The sequence below is a fragment of the Heloderma suspectum genome, chromosome 6 (genome assembly GCF_057233095.1).
Source record: "Heloderma suspectum isolate Gila_16-S chromosome 6, 16-S_ref, whole genome shotgun sequence".
Classification (NCBI taxonomy): domain Eukaryota; kingdom Metazoa; phylum Chordata; class Lepidosauria; order Squamata; family Helodermatidae; genus Heloderma; species Heloderma suspectum.
The window spans coordinates 75,748,485-75,762,280 of NC_139463.1; the positions used below are offsets into that span (position 1 = coordinate 75,748,485).

At 43.8% G+C, this 13,796-nt stretch overlaps 1 protein-coding gene across 6 annotated transcripts in view; it reads left to right on the forward strand.

Moving 5' to 3' along the window:
* The first annotated feature begins 3,007 nt into the window (after nucleotides 1–3,007).
* C6H19orf81 (chromosome 6 C19orf81 homolog) overlaps nucleotides 3,008–13,796 on the forward strand; it is a 42,233-nt gene continuing 31,444 nt past the window's right edge. For 3 of the 6 annotated variants that reach the window (XM_084805048.1, XM_084805052.1, XM_084805051.1), the window contains exons 1-2: nucleotides 3,037–3,119; nucleotides 3,250–3,474. The gene's annotated coding sequence lies outside the window, so the exon portion shown is untranslated. Of the gene's footprint in view, nucleotides 3,120–3,249; nucleotides 3,475–13,796 lie in introns of those variants that run through there. The other 3 variants (XM_084805050.1, XM_084805046.1, XM_084805047.1) reach the window with 3 other exon arrangements.

Here is a 13,796-nt window from a genome sequence, read left to right on the forward strand (position 1 = left end):
GAGTTTGAAAAAGGTGAAGAAAAGGACAACTCAAATAATCAAGAAGCTGGAGCAACTCCCCTGTGAGGAAACATCACAACATCTGAGACTGTTTAGCTTACAGAAAAGGCAAGTGAGGGGAGACATGAAAGAGGAGCACAAAACTATGCGTGGTGTGAAGAAAGTGGATAGGGAGACCTTTTTTCCCCTTACTTCAACTTGGGTCTTCCCATAAAGCTCATTGGTGGGAGATTCAGGAGAGAAAAAAGGAAGGACTTCTTAACACAGCTCATGGTTAAACTACAGAACTCACTACCACAAGATGTAGTGATGGCCACAAATTTGAATGGCTTTAAAAGGGGATTGGACAAATTCATGGAGGAGAAGGCTATCAATGGCTACTAGTCCTGATGGCTGTATACTACCTCCAGTTATCAGAGGCACTAGGCCTATATACCCCTTGCTGGGGAATACGAGTGGGAGAGTGCTATTGCACTCATGTTCAGTTTGTGGGTTTCCCATGGACAGCTGGTTGGTCACTGTGTGAACAGAATGTTGGACTAGATGGACCTTGGTCTGATCCAGCCTGGCTCTTCTTATGTTTGTATAAGAAGCAAGCTAGCTAGCTGAGAAAGCTGAATTGAGGGTCCGTTACCGCATCTGGCATTTTTCTTGTGCTCCCAGGAATTGCAAAGTAGGCACGGCCCTGCTTGTAGATTAAAGCCAGCATTACTGCAACAGGCCTAGTAGTAGATTGTGTGTATATGTGTGTGTATGCTAGGTTGGGGACAGCCATCTGTGCTTGGCAACACATGCTCTAGTTTTATGGTGCATTGAGAAACCACCTGGGTGTCTTTGCGCCATGGAACAAGCTACTGTTAGCATTTCAGAGGACTGATCGTGTTCTCATTTGCCTGCTGGGAGCAGGGGAACAGGCAACAAATGGGGACACAGCATCTGCGCACACGCACAAACGACAGAGGAAACAACACTGGGAATTGTGGGAATTTGCTTGTCCTCATGCGTACAGATTGCATGGTTCATGTGATGTGCATGCCTTTTTATGTATATATGCTGTATATGCGTACATATATACTATGGGCTGCCAGTTCTTTATGCAGCCAGAAACACATGCAAAATCATTATGTGTGCATGCATATACACATGTGATATTCAGTGCTCATCCACTCAGCAACACAGAATGTTTCAGTCATGCTCATGGTGTGCAAATAAATATATGTGTGTGATTACATACACATGCATGCTGGACCAATCCAGCAATTTCTATTAGTGTCCATGCACGCAGATCACACATGGTGCATAACGTTTTATGTACATGCACTGGGGACACACAACACTTTCTCTGATGGCATTCTTGGTCAGATATTCCCACAAAAGCCTGCTTCCCAGTTTTGTATGCACACAAGCTTTTCCTACAGAAAATACCATATTCCACGTATTACGTTATCCTGTTATGCTTATGTCCCATTCCTCACTTCTTGTGTTTTATTCCATAAACTCACTGGGGCAAGATCGTCTCACCCCACCCCCTCTCTCTTAACTGATGTTATTGTTACTCTGCAAAGTACCATGTGCATTGATGGTACTGTAGAAATAGTAATGGCCTGAGCCAAGTGAGAGCTTTGGATTAATGTGCACAGTCAGCATGCCATTTGTTAAGTTTATTGGCATGTTTGTCTGTTTGTTCATCACATCATAACTCTGTTGAGCATTGATAAAGCAGAAAGAAATTTAGTACACATGTTTGGAGTACTATTCTCCATTTCAGGCTTGCATATTATTCCTTTTGGCGCCAGGTGAAGACCTTTTTATTTTCCAGGCATTTTAGCATTTTAGCTTTCTAAACTTTTAGCTTTGCTGTTTTAAATTTGTAGTTTTAACTCCTGCACTGCTGCTAGGTTTTATTGTGGTTGTATTGTTATATTGTGGTTTTAATGTTCTATATATTTTAAATTGTTAAATTGTGTGCTGTTTGTGTGCTGTTTGGTTTTAATTTTTGTGAACCGCCCAGAGAGCTTCAGCTATTGGGCGGTATAGAAATGAAATGAATGAATGAATAAATAAATAAATGCTAGCTCAACTCCCACTCCTATTTGCAAATTCATGGAGGATAAGGCTATCAATGAATACTAATCATGATGGCTATATGCTACCTCCAGTAGGGATGTGCAGATTTTGTTAAATCTGTTCCGTCTGTGTTTCATGGATTATCAGGTGCATATTCCTCCCAAAAGTCAAAAAATGGTCTGCACATCTGCAGAATCTATGCTACATGGAAAAAGCCAGTCCGCTGCAGCCTCTGCAGGTCCATAGATATCCAAACTCATTTGAATCCACTGTGGATCTTGCTGACCTCTGTAACCTCCGGTATCAGAGGCAGCATGACTATGCTGGGGAAGGTGAGCAGGAGGGTGCTGTTGCACTCATGTCCTGCTTGTGGGTTTCCTATCGGGGCATTTGGCTGGCCACTGTGCAAACACAATGCTGGACTAGAGGAACCCTTGGTGTGACCCAGGATGGGTCTTATGTTCAGAGGAGGGAGGAGATGGCAAAATGCAATCCAGTGTGGTCTCCCTTGATCCTTGAAGTGCTGGAACAAACGTTGCTGTGTATATTCAAAACTCCGTTCTGTGTTTCAGATTTTCTCGCCCTTCAACCCTTGCAACCCATTTTCAAGGGCGGGGGGGGGGGGGAGGAAAACTGCAGTGCAATACCCAGCTTAAAGTTTGAGAGATCCTGTTCACATGTAACACTAAGCTATGGTGGTTAGGCCGTCTTTGCCAACTGTGGTGGCTTAGTGTGTCGTGTGGGGGGAGACAACCATGTTCCCTGTGGTAAGCCATCCCTGCCAACCACCCCATGCAAAAGAGTTAAGGGGTCCCAGGGTGGCTTACTGAGTCATCTGGCGGGTTCCCTGGTGGTTTAAACAGGCTCTGGAGGACCCCCAGGCCATGACCGTAGAGTCTGTCAGTAGAGTGCCTGCCACTGTGGGCGATGCTCTAGCTGCAGACATTCTCTATGGTCACGCAGCCATTCAGACACTGGAGCGGCCTCCAGGAGGCCCATTCATGCCACAGAGGGTATCAGGACACATGGTAAACACACCAGGAAGATAGCAGGTAACTATGGGGGGGGGGGGGTTAGCGGAACCACATGGCCCTGCGTGGTTCCGCAGTCGTCTGGCAGGCCCGCCTGTTGTGGTTTTGCTACCCGCCCCCCGTAATTACCCTAACTATCCTCCCCCCGTAGGTGTGTGGACTAGGCCCAGTAGGCTTCCGTATAATTTTATTCCTCTGTGAAGTGTGGTCACCTGCTGGAGCCCTGCACTCATTGCCAAAAGGGGAGGAAAAGACAGAATGCATACTGTGATGCGAATTCTGCTGTGAAGACTGAGAGATTAGAATTAAGTTTAGTGCACATGTCCAGGAGTTTCAAGTTCAAACCCTAGCTGCACCTGTTTTCCGGAAAGCCAAGGTAAGAAAGGCCTTTCAAGCACTTTATTTTACTAGCGATGCCTTGTTGTAAGTATCTTTTCTACATGCACCCACTCTCATAACGAATAGCTCTTTCCTTGTGAGTAAAGAACACACTTCCTGAGGCTCATGATGTGTAAGTCCTTAGGCACATATGCCTGCGCAGGCCATATTTGATATTCTTGTATCTGCTTAACACAGAAACACACAGAGACTTAGTTCACACAGCATGCTAACTCAGACCCAGTGGCTGAGCATGGGTTGTTTGTTGACCCGTGAGTTGTTTGTTGAACTGTGGGTTAGCGTGTTGTCTGAACCCAGGAGATTTTCTGTAGGTGGCTTGTTATCCATGCAATGTGGCTTATTTTTCTTGAACAAACTACCATGAGAACCCATGGTTTGTTGTTGGCTTGTTCAGGGTGGTTAAGCCACACTGCATGGTTAACAAGCCACCCTGTGGAAAATATCCTGGGTTCAGACAACATGCTAACCCCCATTCAACAAACAACCCACACTCAACCAGTGAGTGTGGGTTGTTTGTTGAACCGTGGGTTAGCATGTTGTCTGAACCCAGGATATTTTCCACAGGGTGGCTCAACCAGTGAGTGTGGGTTAGCGTGTTATATGAACAACCCCAGAGTGTTTGTGTCCTTTTTATGCAGTACCTGACTATTTTCAATAGAAATAATATTTTCAGTGGAAATAATAGTTTACATATGTATCCATATGCAATGTACACTTTCCCTTCCAATATATTTGCCACCACCTTTAGCTACAGACTCATCGATTGAATCCATCATTTAATATCTGTATCTATCAATTCCTCTGCATATCTCCCCATCATGGTCCTGGATGTCACTCCTCCACTGGAGGAATCATCCTCAGAGGAAGAGCTGGAACTTTTGGAGCCAGATGTTCCCAGGAAAAAAGATTGCCCCAGAGGATCCCAATACTAGCCAAGGCAGTTCTGTGCCCTCAGTGGGGTGATGCCTTCAGATCTGCCTCCTCGAGGGGCAGAGAGCTCAGCTTTTGAGGCAGAGGAGGATGCTGAGCCACCACCTAGCCCCTGAGATTCAGGAGAGAATGGTGGCTAGGTGGAGGAGACTCCTCATGAGTAGGGCCCCCTCAGGAGGATGACTTCTTACACAAATCTCTAATGTGATGTAGCTGAGTCCTGGGTGGGGCTGTGGAAGCTCCAGCATATCAGTAGGGGTGTTGGACGAATCCATCAAGGGGTGTGTGTGTGTAAAGCTTGCTGAGCTTTAGTGAGCTTCCCCCACCCCTCCTGGACTTCAGCTCACTTGACTACAAGCTGGCCTGGCTTGATTTGCATTGAGTCAGGCCAGCTTGCAGATTTCTGTTTTTTAAACATTTGTGTAAAAAGCAATTTGTGCAAATTTCAGCCGTAACTTGCATGATTTACACAAATTGCAGCTCCAATTTGCGTGATTTGTGCAAATGGCTTTTTATGCAAAACAACAATGAAAAAGTTCCCGGATTTTGGGAACAAATCGCTGGCTCAGCTCACAAATGCAAGCCAAGTCAGGGGTGCCGTGGAAATCCAGCGAGCCCCAGAGGGCCACATTTCCCCACAATGGATATCCCTACATGTTACCCTTCAGTTTGGACTTGCTGCTTGCTGGAGCAACATCTTTCCATCTGATCCAGTGCCTTGAACCTTTGCTTCCCTGACCTTGCTTTGTGACCGATCCTCTGTGCTGCTGACCTTTGCACTCTTTTAGACCCTGTCCTTTGGACTGTGTTTGTGTTGGAGTGCTTACCTGTGTTTTGGCCTTGGCCACTCCTCCATCCCTGCTCTTGGAACTCTCCTTCTTGGCTGGTAATCCTGCACTCTTGACCTTTGCCTGTTTACTGACTTCTCCTGCTTTGAACTGCCCTCTTGCTGGACTAATTCAACTGTGCTTGACCGTTTTTTTGGCCTGTTTGCTGACTTGCTAATGGATTTGCCCCATAGTTGGCCCTAGAGATGACCCTGACCGAGGCATAGGAGGACATCTACCTATCTCTGTTGTAAAATCTCATCATCCATCCATTTATCCATCTCTCTACCAACATACGTATGTACACATTTCAGACATGCTCATTCATGATTCTTCCTGGCCATCCAAGCACACAGCTGTGGTTTTTTCCTCCTGTGACTACCCTGTAGGCATGCTATCCATTTGCAATTAATGAGCCTTTCCATATGTTTGTGCATATACATCCTTGGAGGATGAACCTGTGTTCTACACGCATCGAAACCACATACTCCTTAGCTTGTCTCCTTTCTGCATCTGTATGTATGCATGCATGAACACACATACCTGCAAGGCACGGACCTTTGGTACACATGCCACATCAACACCACAAAAGCCATAGTATCTTCTTGTACCCCCATGACATAGCAAAAAGCTGTTTTAGATGCTGTGAAGAATATGGGCATCTTTCCTGTGCGTTCACAGGTCACATCTACTCTACTAATGGAGGATGAGGCTATCACTGGCTACTAGTCATGATGGCTATATATTTCCTCCGCTATCCGAGGTAGTATGCCTCTCAATGCCAGGTGCTGGGAACACAGGCAGCCGAGTGTTGTTGCACTCATGTCCTCCTTGTGAGCTTCTCAGAGGCATCTGGTTGGCCACTGTGGGAACAGAATGCTGGACTAGAAAGACCTTCGATCTGATCCAGCACTGTTCTTATGCTCTTACAAACTGGCTTAGCTCACCTGGCTTCCCCCAAAATATCCTGAGGACTGTCGTATTGTGAGGGCTTAGTGACTTCCCGTGGTTCATCGGGGAGAACCAGCAACAGTTGCACTTCTTTAAATCTGTGGTGTTCAAGTTCCCACTGCTCCATCCCGTGTGCTCCTTTTTGGCATATTCTTCTAAATGCAGAGTAAAAGTGCAGGCACTGGTTTCTCTTTATCTGACCCTTTTCTTGCCTTTGTGTCTCCCTGGCCCATCTAATCATTGTGATTTGTGTGTATACACACACAGACATATATTCTTGGATGGTGTGAACGTGTAGCCACACTTAGGATGATGGACTTTCACACATGGTTTCTTCCTGCTACATATGGCTTCTTTTTACTTGTGGGAGAAATACGATCTACGTCTATTCTGACAGACAGACAACCGTTGCAAGCCATGTGTTTTCTAGAAACTGTTGTGTTTTTATTTCTTCTTATGTTATGTTTTAATTAAGGTTTTGTTTGGATCTGGATTTTATTGTTAGCCTCTTCGAGCCCCATTTTTTTGCTAGAAAGGCAGGCTATAAATTAAAAAGTAAATAAATGCATACACTCTCACAGACATGACAAACACAAGGCGGAGTTGGGGATCTCTTGGGGTAGCTTTGATTGTAGCCTTTATGGAGCAGGGTAGAATGTAGGGAAAACCACTAAACCATTCAGGTATGACCTAAATCATATCCCTTATGAATATACAGTAGAGGTGATGAATAGATTTAAGGGATTAGACCTGATAGACAGAGTGCCTGAGGAACTATGGACGGAGGTCTGTAACATTGTTCAGGAGGCAGCAACTCAATTCATCCTAAAGAAAAAGAAATGCAAGAAAGCAAAGTGGCTGTCTGATGAGGCTTTACAAGTAGCTGAGGAAAGAAGGGAAACGAAAAGCAAGGGAGAAAGGGGAAGATATATCCAACTGAATGCAGAGTTCCAGAGAATAGCAAGGAGAGACAAGAAGGCCTTCTTAAATGAACAATGCAAAGAAATGGAGGAAAAAAACAGAATGGGAAAGACTAGAGATCTCTTCAAGAAAATCGGAGATCTCAAGGGAACATTTTGTGCAAAGACAGGCATGATAAAGGACAAAGAAGGCAGGGACCTAACAGAAGCAGATGAGATTAAGAAGAGGTGGAAAGAATACACAGAAGAACTATACAGGAAAGATCTTAATGTCCCTGATAGCCATGATAGTGAGGTCACTGAACTTGAGTTGGACATCCTAGAGAGCGAAGTCAAGTGGGCCTTAGGAAGCATTACTAACAACAAAGCTAGCAGAGATGGCAGTATTCCAGCTGAGCTATTTAAAATCCTAAAAGATGATGCTGTTAAAGTGCTGCACTCAATATACCAACAAATATGGAACACTCAACAGTGGCCACAAAACTGGAAAAGGTCAGTTTACATTCCAATTCCAAAGAAGGGCAATGCCAAAGAGTGTTCAAACTGCCGTACAATTGCACTCATTTCACATGCCAGCAAGGTTATGCTCAAAATCCTACAAGCTAGGCTTCAGCAGCGTGTGAACCGAGAACTACCAGAAGTACAAGCTGGGTTTCGAAGAGGCAGAGGAACTAGAGATCAAATCGCCAACTTTCGCTGGATCATGGAGAAAGCAAGAGAATTCCAGAAAAGCCTCTATTTCTGCTTCATTGACTACGCTAAAGCCTTTGATTGTGTGGATCACAACAAACTGTGGCAAATTCTTAAAGAGATGGGAGTACCAGACCACCTTACCTGTCTCCTGAGAAACCTGTACGAGGGCCAAGAAGCAACAGTAAGAACCAGACATGGAACAACCGAGTGGTTCAAAATTGGGAAAGGAGTACGACAAGGCTGCATATTGTCGCCCTGCTTATTTACCTTATATGCAGAATACATCATGAGAAACGCCAGGTTGGATGAGTCACAGGTCGGAATTAAGATTGCCGGGAAAATTCTCAACAACCTCAGATACGCAGACAATACCACCCTAATGGCAGAAAGTGAAGAAGATCTAAAGAGCCTCTTGTTGAGGGTGAAAGTAGAGAGTGCAAAAGATGGTTTGAAAGTCAACATTAAAAAAACGAAGATCATGACATCTGGCCCCATCCCTTCCTGGCATATAGAAGGGGAAGAAATGGAAGCAGTGACAGTTTTTATTTTCTTGGGCTCCAAGATCACCGCAGACGGTGACTGCAGCCATGAAATTAAAAGACGCTTGCTCCTGGGGAGGAAAGCTATGGCACACGTAGACAGCATAGTAAGAAGCAGAGACATCACCTTGCCGACAAAGGTCTGTCTAATCAAAGTTATGGTTTTCCCAGTAGCAATGTATGGCTGTGAGAGCTGGACTATAAGGAAGGCTGAGCGCCGAAGAATTGATGCTTTCGAACTGTGGTGCTGGAGAAGACCCTTACGAGTCCCCTGGACTGCAAGGAGGTCAAATCAGTCCATCCTAAAGGAAAGAGGCCTGGCCTTGGCAGCAGTGTTGAAAACACTGTTTTCAAATTGCTGCTGTTTTGAGTTTTGTGATGGGGTAGTTTTAGATGTGTTTTTTATGACTCATTTTTTGTTTTTTTGTTTAATTGTGCTTTGCTTTGAGATCATTGAGTATTTTTCCCTGCTTACCAATTCCATGAGCATCCAGCAAGGAGGGATTTGAACCACTATTCCATCATTTTCACCTTATGGACTATATATAGTTTTTATGTTGACCTTTTTAATTCCTACATAGCCTATGGCAGGTTCTGTGAGAATTTGTCAAGCATTACATTGTACTGTACAGATTTTGATTTTTGTGTTGTGCTTTTTAAATAATTTGGGATTGTACCCATGTGCTCAATTTTTACAGTTTATTGTATTAGTGACTTTGAAGTTGTAGAAATACTGACATACCTTTGACTTTTTTGGTTGTTGTGCTTTGTGAGCCACCTTGGGAGGGCTTTGACTTAAAAGGTGGCATGTAAATACCTTAAGGGTGCAATCCTATTGGGATGCCATCAGCCTCCAAACTTGCAGGCTGATGGGCATCCTTTGCAGAGAGGGAGGAGCAGGGAGGCGATCTAGGCAATCTTTGGCTAGGTGGGCTTTTTTGCCCATCCAGCTTGGGCTCTGTAGAGCAGGAGGGAAGGAGGCTAGGGAGGCCGGAGAATATGGCTTAAGTCAGCCTCCCCAGTCCCCTCCCTGCCCACAGAATGGTCCCCTCTCCCTCCTCTCCAAGGTTGCCTTTGCAAGCTTGGAGTGGCAGCCGGTATGGTTCTCTCCACGCCTGCTGCACTGGGGAGAGGCTGGAGAGCTCGGACTCCTGGGCCTGAGGTCAGAGCACTCTGGATCCAGGAATCTGGATTATCCTATGGCCCCCCAGACACTGCCTAGGGGCTATAGGATTGGTCTCGAAATAAATAAGTAAGAACACACCCTTGCATTGTGCTGCTCAGTTCTTGGTATGTATATACACCTATCCAACTTCCTATTTACACATTTGCAATAATATATACTATGTATACATATTTTGTATGTATACATACATATACAATAATACATACTATGTATACATATTATATATTGTTTATATAACTGCCCAATTCCGACATAACATTTAACCATGGATTAGCATTGGGAGAATGAACAGCAGCACAGTTGGGCTCACCAAGTCTCCTTGCCTTCTTCTCCACTGTGTACAAGCGGAAGAGATTGAAAGCTTCCACTTTCAGTTTTGGATAAACTGCTGTTTCCTGTTATGTCTGAACTCAGGAAACTGAGTTTTTTTTCTTACCATGGATAGTCCAAACAAGTAAGATAAAGCTATGGTTTCAGATCGTGGTTTGTTAACTAACCACAGTTAGAATAAATAAACCATATTTTATTCAAAAGCAAAAGCGATATTTTAAAATCCTTTCTACTTATGTGCAGAGGAGAAGGAGGGGAGACCACATGAGCCCAATCTCCAGCTACTCCTTGTAATGCTAAACCATAGTTTAGTGTTGCATTTGAGCCAGTCCAATTAAAAAATGAGTGCATCATTCCTCTGTCTGCATGCATATGCACATATCTATATGCTTGCCTGTGCATTGCGTCTATCTCTGTCATCCATGGTGCACAATCCATGTTCACAAGTACCAAGTTCAATTCTAAGTGTGGTGCTTGGGGAATATTGCTCAGCCCCATGGATTCTCCAGCATGGGGTTCCTCAGGGGTCAGTTTTGACCCTCATGCTGTTTAATATCTACATGAAACCGCTGAGTGGGGTCATCCAGAGTTTTGGAGCATGCTGTCATCCATACACTGATGACATGCAGCTCCTTTTCATCCTCATCAGGTGTGGCTGTGGATGTGCTAAATCAGTGCCTGGCTGTGACAATGGATTAGATGTGGGCTAATATGCTGAACCTCAGTCCAGACGAGACTGAGATGCTGCTAGTGGGTGGTTCTTCTGACTGGATGGAGGGTGCTCAACCTGTTCTGCATGGGGTTGCACTCCCCTTAAAGGAGCAGATTTGTAGCTTGGGGGTTCTTCTGAAGCTATCTCTGTCACTTGAGGCTCAGGTGGTCTCAGTGGCACTGAGTGCCTTCTACCAGCTTCAGCTGGTGGCCCAGCTACACCCCTATCTAGACAAGGATAACCTGGCTTCAATCATCTACTGTATGTTTTGGTAATTGTTAAGTTAGATTACTGCAATGCACTCTAGATGGGGCTGCCCTTGAAGACTATTCAGAAGCTGCAGCTTGTGCAAAATGTGGCAGCCAGATTAATAACTGGGACCAAAAGGCCTGAGATCCATTCTGGCCATTTGCATCAGCCTCCTGTATGTTTCCGAGCCCAGTTCAAAGTGCTGGTTTTAACCTATAAAGCCTTACATGGCTTAGGACCGCAATACCTGATGGAACACCTCTCTTGACATGAACCTACCTGCACACTATGATCAACATCTGAGGCCTTCTTTCGAGTGTCACTTCCAAGGGAGGCTGAGAAGGTGACAACAAAGAAGAGGGCCGTCTCAGTGGTGACCTCCTGACTATGGAATGAGCTCCCTGTCCTCTATTCCCAGGCATTTAATGGCATATGATGGGGCACTTATGTCAGCTGCCTTGAACAGGTCTGTCACTGAAATAATTTATTGAAATTGTTTTTAGCTGTTTAAATTGTTTTAAATTTTTTATGTAAATTTTTTAGACTCTCTTTTATCATAATGTATTATGTAATGTTGTATAATGTTGTTTGTATTTTTTGTGAATTGTTTTGTAAATGCAAAAACTTTAATCACAGAAATTTGAATTCTTCCACTGAGATAATCAAAATATGAATTTTCTACCAAAATCTGGATTTTGAACTAAGATCTGAGTTTCAAACATTCAGAAAAGATTGGAATTTTATGCCCACATGTGAGCTTCATGTCAGAAATGGAAATCAACCACCTCTACTGAGGCCAAAATGTGGACTTCTGCTGTAAAAAATGGTGAATTTGAAGTCTGGAGGTTTTTATTTATTCAGTTTATTTAAAATTTTGTTTAAGCTTCCTTTAAGAGTGGAAACTGCTCAAGGTGGTATACAAGATAAAAACCAAAGTGGATACAATAAAAACCAGTAAGTATATATTCAGTAAAAATCCATAAGAATAGAAATTGCTAATAAAACCAGCAGACCAAGATGGTATGACTGGGGTAGACAGCCTTTGGGGTCTGGGGCCCAATTTCTCCCCCCCAGCCCAGAACCTGTCCAGGGCCTGACCCCCAGCTGCTGTAGGTGCATCACTGAAATTCAGCAGCATGATGGCAGTAAAGCTAAAGTTGTTCTTAAAGCTAAATTTGGCCCTTTTCAGCCACAATCTTCGCTCTGCCTATCATTTTTCGTTGCCGTTACACTGCTGGGGGCAGTGGAGGCCACACTAAAGTTTATAGGCCATGTGTTGCTCACCCTTGCACTACAGGAAGGCCAGTGAAAACAAGTGGATCTTCAGAGACCTGCAAAGAAAGGGCCTGACAACCCCCTTTTCTTCTGAAAAGAACTGGAAAAATTAGGAAAACCATTTTATTCCCTTTTTTTCCTCTTAGGACCGTTTTTGTTTTTTGAACAGCTGAACATTGAACAACTTTAGATATGAAATATTTTATTTTAGAATTTAAGACAAAATAGTTATATATTGTTACCCAGCCTTTACTCCCCCCAAAATGATTTCTGCGAACTATGTAATAAGAACACTTTTATAGAACGACTAGAGATGTGAAATGTCTGGAAATAATGAAGCCATGGGGAAAAGGTTTTATTTAATCCTGTTTGTAAAATTCCAGCATAGTTATTTAATTCTTTCCTTATTAAAATTATTGCTCCAAAATATATTTTATTGATAGACATTTATGCTCAGTTTCCCAGCATGTGAGCAGAGTCACCACTGGGCTTTCTTGATAGTTTGGGTTTTGTTCTAGAGAGGCCTGTGTTTCTGATGCTGTAGCAGTCTTTTAATGCAGTTCTAATCTATTCTGACAATAATTACAAATTTACTGAGTTTACTTTTAAAAGTTTTAAAATATAAGGATAATTTTATGAGCAAACCAAGTTATACATAAAATTACTTTAGGAACAGAAAGGCTGCCTTATCTGCCTAAAGCAGCCCTCCCCAACCCGGGACCCTCCAGATGTTTTGGACTACAGTGGCCAACATTCCTGACCATTGGCCATGCTGCCTGAGGCTGATGGGAGTGAAGTCCAAGATATTTGGAGGGCACCAGGTTGGGGAAGGCTGTCTTAAAGCAACAAAGTAACTTTACATCTGTAAAGAGCGCTAAAGCAAGGTACTGCTTGTTTTCCCATTTCCCCCAAATTTCCATTTTTTCTGGACCCCCCCCATGTGTTTTTTCCCCATGGCCTCAAAATTTCTGGAAATTTTACATCTCTAGGGCCACCACAGAAAAGGAGAAGGTTGGAAGTTCAAGATTTGCATTTGAAGTCAAAACCTTAGAATCTCACTTTCTGAAATGGGGTTTCAGCTCTGTTTCTGGTTTGGCACCCCCATGGCGCATATGCTGTGCTGGTGTGGCATGCACCCTTGCAGACATACTCTGTCCTTATACAAATCTATGGTGCGACCACACTTGGAATACTGTGTACAGTTCTGGTTATCACAGCTAAAAAGGGATATTGTAGAGTTGAAAAAAAAAGTGCAGAAAAGGGCAACTAAAATGATCAAGGGGCTGGAGCATCTCCTCTGTGAAAGGAGGTTACAACTTCTGGGACTGTTTAGCTTGGAAAAAAGGAGGGTAAGGAGAGACATGATAGTGGTCTACAAAATTATGCATGGTGTGGAGAGTGTGGATAGGGAGAAATTTTTCTTCCTCTGCTATAATACTAGAATCTGGGGTTATCCCATGAAGCTGATTGGTGGGAGATTCAGGATAGATAAAAGGAAGGACTTCTTCACACAGTGCATAGCTAAACTATGGAATTTGCTACCACAAGATATAGTGATGGCCACCAATTTGGATGGCTTTAAAAGGGGATTGGACATATTCTTGGAGGAGAAGGCTATCAATGGCTACTAGTCCTGATGGCTGTATGCTACCTCCAGTATCAGAGGCAGTATGCCTATGTACACTAG